A 19,842-nucleotide genomic window follows, 5' to 3' on the forward strand; every position below is an offset into this window, starting at 1 on the left:
CATTGGGGATACAAGGAAAGGCAAAAAAATACAGTTCCTGTTCTCAGGGAGCTCTCATTCTAATGGTAGAGATGACTCGCAAAAGAATTGTACACCCAAGATGCATACAGGGTAAATGGAGTGTTATCTCAGAGAGGAGACGCTAGAGGGAGTGGGCAGTTGGTGACTGAGGAAAGGTGTACTGCAGAATGTGGTATTTAAGCTGGGTCTTAGAGGAGTCCAAGGAAGTCAGTAGGCAGAGGTTAGGAGGGAATGCATTTTGAAATAACCAGAGTTAGGAGATGAAGTTTCTCTTGTGAGGGATGGCAGGGAGGTCTATGTCACTGAATCCGGGAGTGAGTAAGATATAAAAAGCCGGAAAGGTAAGAAGGGGGCCGGCTGTGAAGAGCTTGAAATGCCATAAGATAATAAGGAGCCAGTTAGGTGGTGCAGTGGATGAAGCACCGGCCCTGGATTCAGGAGGACCTGAGTTCAAATCCTGCCTCAGACACTTGACACTAGCTGTGTGACCTTGGGCAAGTCACTTAACCCTCATTGCCCCGCAAAAAAAAAAAAAAAAAAAAGAAAAAGAAAAGATAATAGGAAGCCAGTAAAGTTTATTGAGGGAGTGTGTGTGCATGTATGTGTGAGTGATAATCAGATCTGTGCTTGACGAAAATCACCTTGGCAGTCGTGTAGATTGGAGTGGAAGAGACTTGAGGCAGAAAGACCAACCAGAAGCCTTTTGAAGTAGTACAGACATGGAGCCTTGTACCAAGGGTGGTGGATGTGTGGGTTGAGAGAGGAGGATGTATATAAGAGATACTGTGAAAGTAGAAATAACAAGATTTGACAAGAGATTCACTTTGTGGGGGTGTAGGGATAAGGATGGATGAGGACTTGAGGATGACACCAAGGTGACTTTGAGGGTGGTGGTATACTTGGCAGCAGTAGGAAAGTTGAGAAGAGGGGAGGATTGGGGGAGAAAGATAATTGGACATCCGATTTGAGATGTACAAAAAGGCATTTGGTGATGTGATTCTAGGGCTCAGAAGAGAGACTGGAATTGGTTATATGTATACATCTGGGAATTACATGTATAGAGCTGATGATTAAGCTCATTGGCGCTAATGTGATCACCAAGGTATATAGTATAGAGGGAGGAGAATAAGAGGCTTAGGAGAGAGCATTGGGGGATAGCCATTGTTCAGGGTGGGGGGTGGCTGGATGAAGGTCCAAATAAAGGAGACTGAGGAGTGCTCAGATAGGGGAATAATCAGGAGAGAGAGAGAGATCACTGTTGTGAAAATTTAGACAGAAGAGAGGATCTAGGAGAGGATGATTGACAGACTGCATTGTTGTTGTTGTTGTTGTTGTTTTTGTCCATCCTTCATCTCCAAGAGGACTATGACATCAGGAGGTGATGTCATGACTTGCACTGAATTGGATTTAAGTGAGGCAGGGCTGTGCAAAGCCACCAACTTCACTCTCTCCTCCAGAGCCATCTGGGTCCAGTGGCAAGATATATATCAGTACAACTGGAGATAGACCGTGATGTTGAAGGCAACTGGGGTTAAGTGACTTGCCCAGGGTCACATAGCTAGTATGGGTCTGAGGTGAGATTTGAACTCAGGTCCTTCCAATTTCAGGGCTAGTGCTCTATCCATTGTGCCACCTAGCTGCCCCAACAGGCTGCATAGAGGTCAAGGCAATTCTGGTGCCACTCGTGCAAAATGGTGAAAGAACAATCCCCAACCTTTGTTATGTTTTCTTAAGTATTTAATGAGGGATTTAAAATTGGGGAAAATGACTTATGAGCCAAGCTAAAGCTTACTTACCAAAGGAGTTCTCATCTCTATTAGTAACCAGAACTTGGGACAAAATATATAGGCCAAAGGGCTTTGAGATTGGCTATGGCACAGCTGAGTCTGGTAGGAGGACTTTTTGGAGTTTTCTTGGTTTGCTTTCTACTCTTTTTTCCCTTCATCCCCTTGAGAAAACTCAGTTTGTTATTTAAATGGCTTCATTTGGGTACTGGCAACAACTTTACCCTGTAAAAATAGGTTATTCCCACCACTGAATCACCATTAATGCATATCCTAGTGTATGATAATGATAATGATGATAGCTAACATCTCTAAGGTACTTTAAGATTTACAAAGTACTTTGCATATATTATGCATTTCCTAATTAAATGGTTACATGCTGTACAAGGAATTGATTTATTTCTCTGTCTGGTCCATGTTTATTGTTCATGTGTCTGTTTGACGTGGCCATTATCTATGTCAAGGTTCAATGATAAACATTTTCTTTCTCAGATAGTAGTCTCCTAGGTGACAGGAGATATATCTATATAACTACTCAGGACCCAATATATGCAAATAAGTTTGCACATACATAGAGTAAAACTGCAGGCTCAGTAATCGAGAAGATACCTCTTTGAGTGACTGTCAGCAATTTTATTTTACTGAAGTGTTCAGTCACCCTTATCCTTATTGACTTAAAATTGGATCTAGAGTTAGCATAGTGATTTAACAAATTTATTTATCTTGTTTCTTTTGGTAACCTTCAATTCTTCCTAAGGTGATGTTGATAGCAGGTTTGGAGTAGAGAGGACAATTGTGGGTGTCCCACAAGAGTATGTGGGAGTGTGCTGATAGAAACTGATATAATGAAAAGTTATATCTGATAGGGAGAATATAGTCATTCCTCTCTAGGGAACGAGGAATAACTGATTTACAGTTCATGTCCTCTACCTCTATACTTGTGATAATAAGAGAAAGCAAGGAAAAGTTCCCAGCATGGGGGTGAAACCTCCTTGTGATGTATTTATGGGCAAGAGTTGTATAGGATGGGCAGGGATGGACGGGTTGTGCCCCATTGGAAGAAGTGACCACATCAGTGAGATCATATGTACTACTCCTACTCCTACTATTACTCCTACTCCTACTATTACTCCTACTCCTACTCCTACTCCTACTCCTACTACTCTACTCCTCCTCCTCCTACTACCTAGAATTTATATAGTGCTTTAAGGTTTACAGAGTCTTTACATGTTAACTAATTTTGATCCTCACAACAACTGTGTGGGGTAGTTGCTATTATTATCCCCCTTTTACAGAGGAGGCCATAGATAAGAGCAGATACTGAAACTTGTTCCATTGGAAAGCAATTTGGAATCTGGCAAAGAGAGTGACTAAGATGTCTATTACCCTCTGACCCAGAGATTCCACTGTTAGAAACATCCACACCTTGCAAGTCACAGATTCCAGCTATGAAAACACAGTGGTCTGGGACCATTTAGCTTAGTGTGTAACAGCTAACATCTATATAGTTCTTTCAGATTTACAAAGTGCTCATGGTCTCTGCAGAACTGAAAATGGGCATCACCTAGAGCCTAGCTTCTCACATTACATACATCAATTATCTCATTTGATTAGCATGCCCCCTCTGCTGCTGAGCAGATCATTCTAGTACAAATATATGTGTCAATTAATGTTTATGTAGATGATGCTGAATCACTGGTTAAAATGATGTGCAGCAAGCAGTCATATCTCTATTTACAAAAAAGATGATGTTTGAATAATATGCTATTCTCCCAGGCTTGAAACTCGAATCATTGTCGACTTTATTCTTATATGCATCCCTAAGTCCAGTTTATTCTAATTTTTTTGATCCTCATCTCCCACAGCCTCTAAAAAAATGACCATAGGTTTACCATGTGACCAGAAGGAGTAGACGTATTGTGATTTTTTTTTAAAAGGTAGATTAAAAAATATCCCATACCTGCTTTCTGAAGCATGGCATAACCAGGGAGAAAGTCTGACTGTGGTAGCACCAAGATCGGTCAGTTCCCTTTAAGATAGAATTGGTTAATCGGTCAACCAGTCCAAATGGTTTTCAGATCCTTCCAAGGTTTGATGGGAGGGAAGGGAGGGAAGAAAGCAGGAGGGTTTAGGGTGTCTGGAGTAGAATGATTTCTGCCACTGGCGTTGGGAGGAGGTGCAGGAAGAGGAAACTGAGAATGAAAGGCAAACTTTAAAGACTTCACAACTTTGCCTAGGGTGGGACCTGTTTACTTTCAACTGGGCAGGACAGATAAAAGCTGTGCACTTAGTTATTTGGATGTGTGTTATACAGATGAAATCATAGTCACCTGCGCTTCTTGTGATTGATGAAGGTTATTAGGTTTTTTGTTTTGTTTTGTTTTTCAAAGATGGTTGATGAAATAAGGGAGTTTCATTTCCAGGGGATTCATTAATTGGAATATAACTATATTCTGGTCAGTATGGCAGGGAGGTGTAAAATACACCTACAAAATGATTCCAAAATAGTTTTAAAGTAGAGAGAAAGTGGGTGCTCAAAGAAATAAGTTTTAGTTACACAGAAAATCTACCACATCCAAAGTGGCATTGTCTGAAGATGCCTCCTATGAAGTAGTTGCTCAGTTAAGTCCTTGTTGAATGAATAAATCCATGCTAGATGTTAGGGGTGGCCATATACAATTGATGATGACCCATTCATTTCTCAGAGACCCAAAGTAATTATTAAAATCCAGACTTGACCCAGGGATAAAAGCAGGTTCTGTTGGTGTGGGAGTAGGGTTGCAGGTCATGGAACACTCTAGTCTCTGCAGAATTGAAAATGAGTATCACCTAGCACCTAGTTTTTCATGTAATTGAATGTGGGGGGTCTTGAAAAATTTGGCAACAGTAAAAGATTATATATACCTATTTATATAACTATATATCTGGGGTTGTGTAAAAATTTCTCAGGTGAAAAGGGGTCACAAGTGTAAAAAAGTTTACGAAGCTCTGACCTACGGCACATTGGAGAACCTCATCGTGGGTCTGAATAGGCTACTGTAGCATATCATATGCAGGGAATTACACAGGAGAACCTGATTAAAGAGATCATGTAAGAAATGTATGAGCAAGAGCAAGAGCAAGAGATAACATATATATATCCTTGTAGTATCCAAGAAAGCAAGGAAGGCCTTTAACATGATAGGTGAAAGGGGCAGCTAGATGACGCAGTGAATAAAGCACCAGTCCTGGATTCAGGAGGATCTGAGTTCAAATCTGGCCTCAGACACTTGACATGTACTAGCTGTGTGACCTTGGGCAAGTCACTTAACCCCAATTGCCTCACCAAAAAAGGGAAAAAAAGAAAAAACAAACAAACAAAAAAACCCCATGATAGGTGAAATCTCCTGTGGTGAAATTATAGGAAGAAAGGGACAAAAGTTATATAGGATGGGCAGCCATGTTATATATTGTATTCTGCATCTTGGGAGGAACAACCACATCATTTAGATTACAGATACATCTGTGTCTATATTGAAAATGGTAATTTGGAGTTTTGCAAAGAGAGTGACAAAAATATACATACTCTTTGACCCAGAGATCCTGCTGCTAGGTAGGCATAATACCCCAAGGAGGTTGTTGTTGGTGGTAGGCCTTCATTTTCTTTTCTTTTTTTTTCTTTAGAATTTTATTTTTCCCCCAATTACATGTAAAAATGATCCTCCATTTTCAAAAAGAACCAGTGACTTCACAAGGGTGATGTCTTGACTTGTGTGTGAATTGGATTTAAGTGAGGCAGAGCTGAGCAAAATTCTCAGCTATACTTTCTCCTCCAGTCATCAGTCTAATGGCAGGAAAAAGTCAAGATGACCAACGATGGCCCAGGATACAGTAGGTGACCTTGGCCTTTTAAAATTAAGGACCAGGGAAAGACCAAAGACGTTAATGATAAAAAGAAAGGCTCTATATACACCAAAATATTTATGACATCACTCTTTATGGTTGGATAGAATTGGAAACAAAGCCTCTTTACTGGGGATTGTATTAACAAATAATGGAATATTACTTGTTTTTAAGAAATAGTAACTCTGATTAATATAGAGGAGCATGGAAATATATATGAACAGATACAGAGTGAAGTAAGCAGAAACAGGAAAACTGTAGACCCAATGCAATGTAAATAGAAAGAACAGTAAGAGAATGATAGAAAATGAATAAGAAAAAATAAACAACCACGTCCCCTTGCTTCTTTGCAGAGGTGAGGAACCAGGGTGTAGAACACTGAATATAATATCTGCCTTTTTACATATGTTGATTAGTTTTACTGAACTTTCCCCCCTTCATCTTGTTTTCTTTATTATCAAGAATACTGGGAAGGGTCAGAGGGAGGGATACAACGGGAAGTGTAAGTGACGTAAAACCAAAAAGATCAATAAAAATTTATTTTAAAAAATGGTACCATGAGTATGTTGGCATACACTGTTAGGATAAGGTTGAGGAGTTAACCTATGTTAGATCAAAAGAATCTATCTCTTAGGGCTCTGTTATAAAAATGTGGATGCTAGGAAAATTGGAAACACACTTGGTACACAAGGGAAATAACAGGTGTTGTAAACCTCCTTAATCCAGACCTCAGGAGATCAAAGTATAATAATTCAGAGCAAGCTGTGCTGAAATTTATTTTAACTTTTGTTTTTTTAGTACTTCAAGGATCTATGATTTTGTTGAGTTGTTACTACTTCTCCTAATACAGATAGCCACTCCTCTGTGCCTTAGTTGATGGTCTCTTGTGGCTAACCTGCAGCTAACCTGGGTACCTCTTTTTTTTTTTTAAGTGAGGCAATTGGGGTTAAGTGACTTGCCCAGGGTCACACAGCTAGTAAGTGTTAAGTGTCTGAGTCCGGATTTGAACTCAGGTACTCCTGACTCCAGTGCCAGTGCTCTATCCACTGCGTCACCTAGCTGCCCCCTGGGTACCTCTTTTAATATAGTGAGGATGGTTCTTGAACCATCTGCTTCATATGCTAAGCTGCCTATCTGATCACATTTTAAAAAGTCATGCTGATGTCTTTTTATATCATATTCATTTCCTTTTATAATTTCTAATAGTAATAATAATAGTCAAGTCAAGAAGCATTGATTACGTGCCTACTATGTGTCAGGCACTTTGCTGGATGCTGGGGCCATGAAGAAAGACAAAAAACAGACCCTGCTCCCAAGGAGCTCCCAGTCTAATAGGGGAGACAGCATGTATGTATGTATGTATGTATGTATGTATGTAGTGACAAGCTATATTGTAAGATATTGTAGATAATCAGCAGAAGCATGTCACTAGTACTAATAATTTGATAATAATCACTAGCTTTTATATAATGCTCATTTGAGATAGAGGCTAGTGACATTCCCATTTTACTGATGAGGAAACTGAGGCTGAAATGTTAAGTGCTTTGCCCAAGGTCACACAGCAGATTAATTGACTGAGCCAAGATATGGACTCAAGTCTTCCCAATTCCCAATTCAACACTATCCACTGCATCACCTAGCTTGTCTCACTTTCTGTGCATTAATCCTTTCCTTAACACATAGAAAACCACCTCTCTACTGTTTTCTTCTATTTCTTTACTGAGAGGAGGAAAGTGTGCATTTCTTCATCTCTTCTCCCAGATCAGGATTGGTCATTGCAATTAATTTACTATATGCTAAGCCTTTCCAGTTTAGCAGGACCTGCTAAGGCTTGGGAAATATGGGTATGGTCTTCAAGAGCGTAGGGCCATCTGGATGCCTAGATGAGGCGACCGGTGAAGACTAGTGCCCTTTCCATAATTTCCAAATAAGCAACAATAAACAAGATTTTAAGGAGAGGGGTTTAACCTAATTCAAGGGAAGAAACATTTTAACCATTAAAAAAACTCCCTTCCTGGGGAAGCTAGGTGGCACAGTAGATAAGTCACCGGCCCTGGAGTCAGGAGGACCTGAGTTCAAATGTGATCTCAGACATTTAACACTTACTAGCTGTGTGACCCTAGGCAAGTCAACCCCAATTACCTCGCCAAAAAAACAACTAAAAAAACCCAAAAAAACCCCCAAAACCCCCAAACCCCCAAACCCTCCCTTCCTGTAGGACCCATCTTCAACATTGATCTTATCCCATGGCATAGTGGATTGACTCCAACTGGAGTCAGAGCCCCAAAGCTCTAGGTTTCTCTTTTCCCCCCACTTTTAGACCTTGCATCTGTGGACAACCTATTTCATTTCTCTGAGACTTGTTTTCCTCATGTGTAAAATGGGAAAAGGATAGTTAAACTATTCGCATCACATGGCTGCTGTAATCAAAGTGCTTTGAAGACTGTGCAGTATTTTATAAAAGTGAGCCAGACAATAATTATTCATCCATTTATTAAAACATGTGGCATAGCTGTTTCTGGGCTCCACTTTTTGGTCTGTCCTTCAGTTTCCTCTTCTTTAAAATGAGTCAGACTAGACCACCACTTAAGTCCCTTTCATCTCTTTGATGCTATGAGCTTATATTTTTGAAAGTAGTATAATGACATATTTTAAAATAGTCAATAGTCTGTCAATAAATGTTTATTGAGCACATACTATATACTAGATGCTGTGCTTCCTAAGCTCTGGGGAGACAAAGAAGGGTGAAAGCTAGCCTCTGATCTCGAGGAGCTCACTGTCTAATGGAGAAGAAAATATGCAAACAACTGTGTACAGTTATCCCTTCCACATCACGACTTTCCCCATCATGGTTTTGAGATATTACAGGTTGGCATAAAAAATTAAATGGGAAATTTTGGGGAGTTTTGCAGAAGCTGCAGACAACATGTAAAGGTTAGCAGATGATACAGAGACTATGACCAAATACTTAGGTTTTACAATAAGGTGCTCAGAAGGGACCAGTGCAAGCATGATTTCTTTCCTGTGGCAGTGGGTCTGGGATGTACATACATATGCAAGGTATGCAAAGTAAGTGTGAGACCCATCGTCCTGTTATATAGAGCTGTATACGACATTTACTTTTTTGTTTTGTTTTGTGAGGCAATTGGGGTTAAGTGACTTGCCTAGGGTCACATAGCTAGCACGTGTTGTGTCTGAGGCCGGATTTGAACTCAGGCCCTCCTGACTCCAGGGCTGGTTCTCTATCCACTGTGCCACCTAGCTGCCCCGACATTTAGTTTTTTGAGAGCATATCTATGAAATAAATAACATTAGTTCCTTGTTTTGTTTCTGTGGGGAAATGAGGGTTAAGTGACTTGCCCAGGGTCACACAGCTAGTTACGTGTCAAGTGTCTGAGGCCGGATTTGAACTCATGTCCTCCTGACTCCAGGGCCAATGCTTTATCCACTGCACCACCTAGCTTCCCTCAATAACATTAGTTTCTTGAAGCATAATCAAGACCTTCTCAATAAATGTAATTACCTATCATGAAGAAAAATCAATTAAAATCACCATTTAGCTTGGAGGCCAGCTCTCTATGACATCATGGTGCTTCCTACAGTTTATCCACATTTGGATAATTTGTTAAATGTCCATAGCATGCCAAGCCCTCACATTGCTACATAAGGTCTGGTCTTGGTCTGGGAGGAGCTCAGTATGGAAGAGAAATGAGAGATTAGGGAAAATAGTAACAACAAATCATGGGGGAGTCCAGGGACTGGTGAAGCTACAGCTCTTGCAAGACTTGCTTTTTTCCCAGCTTATGTTGGGGGAGTAGGTGAGGAAGGAGGTGATGTCATGTCCTCCTCTTCCTCCCTCCCCCCCACTGCTGCACCCAACCTTGCTTTTTTCTATAGGGCCTCAGAGGCCAAACCCTTTTCATCCATCCGTGCTTTATAAAACCCTGTATAGGGAACACCACATAAAGAGAGAGCGCTGAATGTTTCAAAAGTCATAGGGTACTAGAGCTGGAAGGGACCTTAGAGGTCAACTGATCTAACTACTTCATTTTACAGTTGAAGAAACCGAGACCCAAAGGAGGGAAATGACTTACCTAAGCCCATAGGGATGTTTGGGCTCAGAGCTGGATCTAGAACCCAGTTCTCCAGATCCCAACACCATGATGACCAAGCCAATCTCAGGCAGAATTGTAAAGAGACCTTAGAAAATGATGTCAATTTCCATGTCCATGCCTTACCTGGAAGAAAGGGGATCATCCCCGAAGTGGGTTAATCTGGTCATTGTGGGATTCATTATATAATCTGTCCTGCTAGAGGTGACAAGGACCTACTTCAGTTTTTTAGGCTGGGGACAAGGAGCAGAGTGTCACAATTATTGTGCCTTAGGAGAATCACTTTTTTTTTGGGGGGGTGGGGCAATGAGGGTTAAATGACTTGGCCAGGGTCACACAGCTAATAAGTGTCAAATGTCTGAGGCGGGATTTGAACTCAGGTCTTCCCAAATCCAGGGCCAGTGCTTTATCCACTGTGCCACCTAGCTGCCCCCTAGGAGAATCACTTTTGCAGCTAACTGAAGTTGGATTGAAGTGGGGAAATATTTGAGGGAGGGAAACCAATTAGAAGGCTACTGTTAGGGGCAGCTAGATGGCGCAGTGGATAGAGCACCGGCCCTGGAGTCAGGAGTACCTGAGTTCAAATCCGGCCTCAGACACTTAACATTTACTATCTGTGTGACCCTGGGCAAGTCACTTAACCCCAATTGCCTCACTTAAAAAAAAATTAAAAGAAAAAAAGGCTACTGTTATATCACAGTGAAAGTTGATAAGGGCATTAAATATGGTGGCTGTTGTCTGAATAAAGAGAATGGGATGTCTTCAAGAGATACTGTCAAGGTAGGAATGATGAGATAATGGTCATTGATTGGGTATATAGGTGTTACTGAGAAATTGAAGGTAACACTGAGGTTGCAAATCTGGATAACTGGGAGGATGGTGGTGCCCTGAATGATAACAGGGAAATTTGGAAGGGGGGAGAGTTGGATATGAAAGAAGCATAGATTTAAAATTGGAAGTGACCTTGGGTTTTGGGGAAAAGTCAATCAGTTCTGTTTTGGATGTTTCAAGTTTGAGATGATTAGGAACATCCATTTAGATATATTTAACAGAGTGAAAAGGTGGCATGGGTCTGGACTTCAAAAGAGGCAGTGGGCTCAATACATAGATTTAGAAATCATAAATATGGAGATAATAACTAAATCTATGGGAGCTGATGAAATCACCAAATCAGAGTGTATGAGAGACAAAAGAGAAGAGGGCTCAGGACAAAGCCTTGGGGGACTACTGTAGTTAGTGGGGGCCAACTGGATGAAGATTCAGCAAACGAGACTGAGGAGGAGTCAGACAGAAGAAGCAAAAGAAAACCCAGAGAGAGGAGATGGTGACTGATGGTGTCAAAGCCTGTGAGGATGGCAAGAAGGGTGAGAATGGAGAGTAAGTAGGCCCTCTGTTGTTCAGTTTTTTTAAGTGGTATCTGATTCTTCGTGACCTTATTTGGGGTTTTCTTTTTTTTTTTTTAATAAAAGTATTTTCTTATTTTCCAGTTACATGTAGAGAGAGTTTTCAACATTTGTTTTTATAAGATTTCCAATTTCAAATTTTCCTCCCTCCCTCCCCTCATTCGGGATTTTCTTGGCAAAGATACTGGACTGGTTTGCCATTTCCTTCTCCAGCTCATTTTACAGATGGGGAAACTGAGGCAAACAGATTTGGCAAATAAGAACTCCCTGGTAAATTTGGAGAAGGCAGTTTGAATGATGAGATTGGAAATCAGATCGCAGAGTGTTAGAAAAGAGTAAGAGGAAAGTTGGAAGCACCTAGTATAGATGACTTTTTTTTTTTAGTGAGGCAATTGGGATTAAGTGACTTGCCTAGGGTCACACAGCTAGTAAGTGTTAAGTGTCTGAGGCCGGATTTGAACTCAGGTACTCCTGACTCCAGGGCCGGTGCTCTATCCACTGCGCCATCTAGCTGCCCCTAGATGACTTTTTCCAAAGAATTTAGCTGAGAAAGGGAGGAGAGCTATAGAATGATAGCTGGTGGGGAGGAGAAGCTCTAGTGAGGATGAGGGCAGTGAAACACAGGGAGTGTGTAGGGTAGTGGCAGGAAGGTTCTTGTAGACAGGGAAAGATGGAGGATTAAAGACAATGGGGATGATACTGTAGGGAGGAATCTTTTGTGTCTGATAGCAATTATGTATGTAGTTGATGCACAAGAATATCCGTTTTAATTTCAATAGAATCTAGCACCCAGGTTTTCCATAGGAATGAGGTAGAGAAGAATGGAACTGGGGAGGGGGAGAGGGAGTCAACAGACTACCCTTTTGTGATCCTCAACCTCCTCTCCTTAACCACTTGAGTGACATGAAACACATAGTAAAATTCCCATTAAGGCTGATGAGGAAAACATCCCTTTTCCCTTTACTCTGCCCCTTCCCTTGTTCCTCTCCTCTCTCAGAGTCTGCTTGGATAAATTGCAAGAGGCTTTTAAAGCACTCCCTGTCTCAGGGAAGGGGGAAGGGGGAGCCCGGGCGTCCCAGGACACTCTGAACCTAAACGATCCTGGTGAGCAGGTTTTCCTGGGCCAAGCTGGGCAGACTCTATCCGAAAGCCAATCATAATGGAAACATTATACCTCAGCTCTAGCAACAAGTTAAGAACAGGCCTGACAGGTTCAGCACTATAGTCTGCTGTCCCAGGCTTCCTTCTTACCTTTTCTTGTTAGGGATCTCTAAGCACTTTAAGCACTAACCTCCCCCTTGTTCTTCTCCCCAACCCCCTCAAAAAAAAATCCCATTCCAAGGTAATCATTCCCCAGTGACAGGAATAGAATGTAACTATTTTGGATGTTACTCTGTTCTCTTTTTGGAGAATGGAAAGGATACAAAGCGGGGAAGGACTTTTAAAAAATCAATTTTCATTTTCATTCTGAACTTAAAAACCAAATAAAATGGGCATTCACATATACATTGGAGAATACAAAGAGGAATGTCCCCACAGATATCTGTTAAGTAAAATTTGATTTCCCTTTTTTTTTTTTTTGGTGAGGCAATTGGGGTTAAGTGACTTGCCCAGGGTCACACAGCTAGTAAGTGTGTAAAGTGTCTGAGGCCGGATTTGAACTCAGGTCCTCCTGAATCCAGGGCCAGTCCTCTATCCACTGCACCACCTAGCTGCCTCCGATTTCCTTTTTAAGAGAGATTAAACAGTCATTCAAAAAGTTGTCCTGCTTGTCTGGTCTTCTTTCTAGCCTGCCTTCTCTATTTTCTCTACATTAAAAAGTGATTCCTCTCTTCTCCTCCTCTCTCCTTCTTTCCTCTTCTGTCTTGCTTCTCAGAAGACATACACCGTTGAGTCGTGTTTTAGGAAGATTTTCTCCTAGAATTTACCAATTTAGTCAGAATAATGCAGTGTTCTATTCTGCAAAATGGGGATATTAATAACAGTTACCTCATAGGGTTTGTGTTAGGATTAAATGAGATGGGGCAGCTAGGATGCAGTGGATAAAGCACTGGCCCTGGATTCAGGAGGACCTGAGTTCAAACCTGGCCTTAGACACTTGACACTTACTAGCTGTGTGACCCTGGGCAAGTCACTTAATCCTCATTGCCATGCATAAAACCAAACCAAACCAAAGGATTAAATGAGATGCAAAACACTTTACGAACTCAAAAGCAAGGATTCTCAACTCTTTTAGTGTCGTGGACCCCTTTGGCAGGTGGTGGAAGCCTATGGATCTCTTCTCAGAATGTTGTTAAATGCTTAAAATAAAATACATAGGATTACCATGGTAACTAATTATACTGAAATGCTGTTATCAAAATATTCTTTAAAAACAAGTTCACAGACCTCAGGTAAAGTTCATCTGCTTGAAACTACTGTGTAAACATGCGTTATAATTATTACCATCATCTTAGACTTTTCAACTTGTTCAGTAGAAATAGTCCTACATACAAATGATTCTAGGATAAGTTATTTTTTTATGTTTAATAGTTATCTGATTATTGTGTAGGCAGACAAATGACCATTTTTTGGGGTCATTGATCAAATGTTTTAAGATTTTCTTCTTTAGGCTCACTTAGGGCAACTCCAGTAGTAGACAAGATGGTGGGAATGATCTGTCCTATACCCATGTGATTTTGTTTTTTCTCTGCTAGGTCTTTATCTCTCTCTCTCTCTTTCTTTCTCTCTCTCTCTCTCTCTATACACACACACACACACACACACATATATATTGGGTGAGGCAATTGGGGTTGTGACTTGCCTAGGGTCGCACAGCTAGTAAGTGTCAAGTGTCTGAGGCCCAATTTGAACTCAGGTCCACCTGAATCCAGGGCCGGTGCTCTACCCACTGTGCCACCTAGCTGCCCCTAGGTCTTTATATTTTGAAAGCTTTTCATTCCATGTAATTTGGAGATTGAGTATTTAGTATCATGACATCTACTGAAATGATTGTTAAATTTTATGGACTAATGTCAATGTGGGTAATAATTTTGTGATGCTGTAGCTAGGTCGTTTAGTAGATAGAATATCAGGCCTGAAATCAGGAAGACATGAGGTTCAGATCTGGCCTCAGAATCTGCCAACCTGTGTGACCCTGGGCAGGTCACTTAAACTCTGTTAGCCTCAGTTTCTTCATCTTTAAAATGGGGATAATAATAGCACCTACCTCCCAGGGTTTTTGTGAAGATCAAATGAGATAAGCATTATATAAATGTTAGCTATTATTAATTAGTAGTAGCTTGTTGAATTATTATTATTTTTTTGGGGGGCGGGTCAATGAGGGTTAAGTGACTTGCCCAGGGTCACACAGCTAATAATATCAAGTGTCTGAGGCTGGATTTGAACTCAGGTTCTCCTGAATCCAGGGCTCTGCTTTATCTACTGAGCCACCTTGCTGCCCCAACTTCATCCATCTTTTGGGAAGGAAGAGTCAGCCAAGAAATTTCCTTTATTGATGAATGGATATATAAGGAGGTAGCTTGTCTTTTTTAAACTTATTTATTTATTTGGAGGCAGTTGGGATTGAGAGACTTGCCCAGGGTCACACAGCTAGTAAGCATCTGAGGGCAGATTTGAATTCAGGTTCCCCTGACTCCCAGCTGTTGCTTTATTCTCTATACCACCTAGCTGCCCCGCAGCTTGTCTTAAATGAACTGGGAACTATGAAGACCTGGATTCAATCTTTCTGTAATTTTTAGTGACAATGACTTGATTGTTTTTGTTGTCATCATTATTATAACTATTTTTATCTTGAGGATAATAGAGACATTTGTGACGAGGTAGATAGAATTGGCCTGGAGACCAAAAGTGAGTTTAAGCCTCTGTGTGACCCTGGGTAAGTCACAGCCATTCAGCACTTTAATTAACTAAGAATATAAATCGAAGAAAATCTGGCTACTTGCATAGGTAGAGGGAGTTTCCCTTCCTAGGAGCTCCTTATACCAATGAAGGCTCATGTCTAGGCCCTATCCCTACCCCTCCTATCTTGCAGGTAAGAGAGTTGGGTTAGAGGAAGAAGGTCTCAAGTTATTTTCTCTACTAATCAAAGGGTGAGGATAAGAGACCTAGTAGCAAATACAGCCTGATGAACAGTCGAACTCCATTGTGACTGTTGTGTTAAGGGCCCAGGGTAACTAACACCTGCATTCCAGGCTTTCATTATGCATCGATTTCTACACGGTGATGTGATTTGATCCTGTAGTGTAATAAGGCACTTTACACAGGGTTTTACTGTATTTTTAAAATTTGAAGTTGGTTTTAATAGTTCCCTTTCATACTGCACTGTTGGTCTGTCTGGAAGGCATAGGGAGGTGTGTGTGTGTGTGTGTGTGTGTGTGTGTGTGTGTGTATGTGTATGTGTATGTGTATTTGTATGTCTCCAGATTCCTCCCAAGGAAGAAGGTGAGGGCTACTTGTTTTTAAAAGACATGGACACTGTTTTCACCAGAATGAGGGTGGTGGGGGACACGAGATAGGGACGTCTGCATTGTTCTCTTTCAGGAGCAGCTCTGAGTGCCTTCCTCCTCTGTCACCCAGACCTACACTCAGAGAGTCTGCCCCAGTGAGAGTGGTCATGCTTCTCTAGTTTGGGGGTGGGCTGGGTAGGATTTTGTACTCCTTACACTGGATCCTGAGGCAGTATGGGTTATTTTGTGACCATGATCTTCTCCTGGCTTTGAATCGACTGGAGCTGATCTTCCCTTCTCCAGGATGTTTTTATTGCATACCTCTATTGGCAAGAAAGCCTTTAAACTTGTTGTTCTTGAAATTTATAAACAGGAATTGACCATCTTCCTCTCACATGTGATATTAGTACTTGATCTCCTCTCTTTGTCTCAAGCTGTCACCATGTGTGGAATGCACTCCCTCTCCTCAGCCTCTACTTTATTTCTTCCAAAACTGTTCAAGTGCTACTTAAAAAAATTTTTTTTGGGCAGGGCAATGAGGGTTAAATTACTTGCCCTGGGTCACACAGCTAGTAAGTGTGAAGCGTCTGAGGCTGGATTTGAACTCAGGTCCTCCTGAATCCAGGGCCGGTACTTTATCCACTGCGCCACCTAACTGCCCCCTCAAGTGCCACTTTCTAGAGATTTAGAACAGAAGGGGCTCTTAGAGGCCATTAGGTTTAACCTCTTCATTTTACAGTTGGGGAAACTGAGGTACACAGCAGTTAAGTGACTTGCCCTGGGTCACATAGCTAATAAGTGAGATTGAATTTGAATTTGGGTCTTCCTGACTCCAGACCCAGTGCTGTATCCCCTGAGCTACCTGTTGTTATTCAGTCTTCATTTGTGTCTGACTCTTTGTGACCCCAGCTGGGGTTTTCTTGGCAAAGATACTGGAGTAGTTTGCCTTTCCTTCTCCAGCTCATTTTACAGATGTAGAAACTGAGACAAACAGGGTTAAATGACTTGCCCAGGGTCACACAACTAGTAAGTGTCGGAGGTCAGATTTGAACACAGGAAATGATTCTTTTTGATTCTAGGCCTGGCCCTCTATCTACTGCACTATCTAGCTTCCTTTATATTTCTTTATATATTTTTGTACAAATTGCCTTTCCAATAGACAGTGAATGCCTAAGGAATGGGGACAGTTTCATTTTTGTGTTTGTAACTCCAGGGCCTGGCACAGAGCAGGCCTTAATAACTGATTGTTGATTGACCGATTGATAGCCTGATGATTCTGATTAATACTGAACTTGATATTCCTAGTACCCTTGTTTGATAGCAAGCCAGGTACTTTAAGGTAAATGGTTGTGGGATATTAACTGATTAAATCCCCAAGGATACCATTCAGTGCAATATCACCAAGGGAATTGGGAACTTATTCCTTTTCCCAAGCACTTAGTTTAATATAAAGGAAAAAAATTAGTTAAAAGGATCATCAATTATTCTTTATTCATTTCTTAAAAATTGTTTAACATTACTTTTCTTCTCCTCTGGTTCTTTACCTCCCCAAAGCTTTGTAAAATGCCACAAGCCAAAAAGAGCAGCATGATATAATGGGAAACATACTATCTCAGCCCTGCTACTAATGAGCTGTATAAACCACCCTGCGCCTCAGTTTCCTAATCTGTAAAATGATGGAGTTGTATGAGATTATTTCTCCTTTTAAAAATTATTTTTAAAATTTACAAGGATTTATTTTCTCTCCTTTTCCCCTACCCATGTGCCCAAAGAAACAACAGCAGCAAAGAAGAAAAATAAATCCTTTGTAACAATTATATGTAGTCAAGCAAAACAAATGTCCCAATTGGCCATGCCCCTCATATTACATCTCATTCTGCATCTTGAGTCTTTTACCTCTGTGTCAGGAGGTGGGGAACAATTAGATAATTTCTCAGGTCCTTTCTAGCTCTTGTGTTTTGTGGGTCTGGGATTCTAAACCCCAATATTCTAAGTTATCCGCTTCTGATATCTTTGGGGTAGAATTTTTAGATGAAGGCTAAAACCCCTCACATTTTCTTTTTCTTCTTTGGAAAAATAAATGAGTTCTATTCCCTGGTCCTTCATTAGTCATCAAATGTCAAAGTCACCAAAAGAAAGCCTGCCTGGAGACTTATCTTCTCTTTCAGGGGTTCAGGGGTTATTTTGACTTCTGGTGGGAATTTGTGAATAGATAACCATCTGAGCGTACATCAGTTAGCAGATTTCAGAAACTAACCTGTTGATTCCCTATCTTTTTTTTTTGTGTGTGTGAGGCAATTGGGTTTAAGTGACTTGCCCAGGGTCACACAGCTAGTAAGTGTTAAGTGTCTGAGGTCGGATTTGAACTCAGGTACTCCTGAATCCATGCCGGTGCTCTATCCACTGCGCCACCTAGCTGCCCCGATTCCCTATCTTTAATAAGCTCTCTTCATCAAGATATAGAAGTGCCTAATCACTATTTTAGATTTACTTTCATTCACTTTTTTTCAGTCTTTCCTTTTAAGGAGTTTTCAGTTTCTTTGTTGTTTTGTCATTTCCTATTTGTGCTTGACCTGGGGTAGAGCCTCCTGAGCTAGTATTGTTCAGCCACAATCAGACACACTGTATCTTGATGTCAACATAGTGATGTCCTTTTGGTCCTCTTTGAGAATGAAGAACAACCACCAACCAATCATTTCCAAACATTAGCTTTGGATATTATTTAAAGCTTTGGTGTCTATTTTGCCACATTGCATTTGTGTGATAACTTCCCTTCAGATAAAGAACCTGATTGAATGCAATTGTAAAATCATAAACTTTAGAGATGGAAAGGACCTAAGAGATGATCCTAGGAAACTGAGGCCCACAGGTGATAGTTATTTAGTAGCAGAATTTGGATGTGAAACTAGGTCCTTAACTCATGCAATAAGTATTTGTTAAGGAGCAGCTAGGTAGTGCAGTGGATAAAGCACCAGCCCTGGATCTGGGAGGATCTGAGTTCAAATGTGGCCTCAGACACTTGACATTTAGTAATTGTGTAATGCTGGGCAAGTCACTTAACCCTCATGGCCCCCCCCCCAAAGTATTTGTTAAGGGCTTACTGTATGCCAGATTCTCTGCTTGGTGCTGAATGCAGTGATAAAAATCAAAATGCCTGCCCTAAAGGAGATTACATTCTATCAGTTTGGACAGAATATATAAGGTGCAGAATTTTGTATAACATACAAATAATAAAGCTAATTTTTGGAGGGAAGGCTCTAGCTTCTAGGGGAAAGGTGGCTTTTGAGATGAATTTGAAAGGAAACACCAAAGCCAGTGCTCTTTTCCAATGTGCCACACTCAATGTTGACTTGATGAATTGATGGATGAAATTTAAAGAACTAGAATTTTGGAGGTGGAAATCATAAACAATTAGAGTATTTATTTTTCCAGGTGGCTTTTCTTTCCATTGCTTACACAAGAGGCCATCACAAGTAGGTGCTTAATAAATGCTTGTAGGGGTGAGTTGAATTGAATTTATGTATGAATTAAGTTCTCCCTAAGAAGATTCCACAGGCAAGGCCAGAGTGCTTACTTAATTTAGGAATTTCTCAAGCCCTTTCCCCACTTAGTTCAGAATGAAGGTAGATAGTAGGTTATAGAGTATACTTCATTCCCTCTCTCCACCCTCCTGAAAGAATCATTGGTTTGGGTATCAGATCCTTCTCATTAGATCAGTTTTGTTCCATACTTTTGGGTCTGTCTCCTTTGTTGTGGAAATTTTTTTTCCCATTGCTTGGGTGACTTGTAGCAGCTGTTGGGCAACAATATTGCAGGTTTTGTTTTTACATCATGCGTTCCCAGATAATCCTGGCTGGCATGGTTCACATACATTCCTATGTGGGTCGAAAAGGAGAGGACTTGAAATTGGCAGAGGAGTCTGGAGTGGGAGGGTGAGCAGGGAAGATAATATATAAGAGAATAATAAAATTTGAAAAGCAACAAATATAATTTGGGGATGGTTAGTAGTTTTCAAGTGTTAAAACTAATGTAGAGTATTTTCTTGGAAATTTTAGTCCATTGGAATAAAGTAGAGGATGAGATGGGATAACAGGAAAGTCAGGTTTGTGTGTATGTGATCATTTCTGTTTTGTGACCAAGGTTGAATGAACTAAGAAGTACTTAAGTGTATTTTGATTTAGGGAGCATCAAT

Source organism: Dromiciops gliroides, chromosome 4 (assembly GCF_019393635.1).
Source record: "Dromiciops gliroides isolate mDroGli1 chromosome 4, mDroGli1.pri, whole genome shotgun sequence".
Taxonomy (NCBI): Eukaryota; Metazoa; Chordata; class Mammalia; order Microbiotheria; family Microbiotheriidae; genus Dromiciops; species Dromiciops gliroides.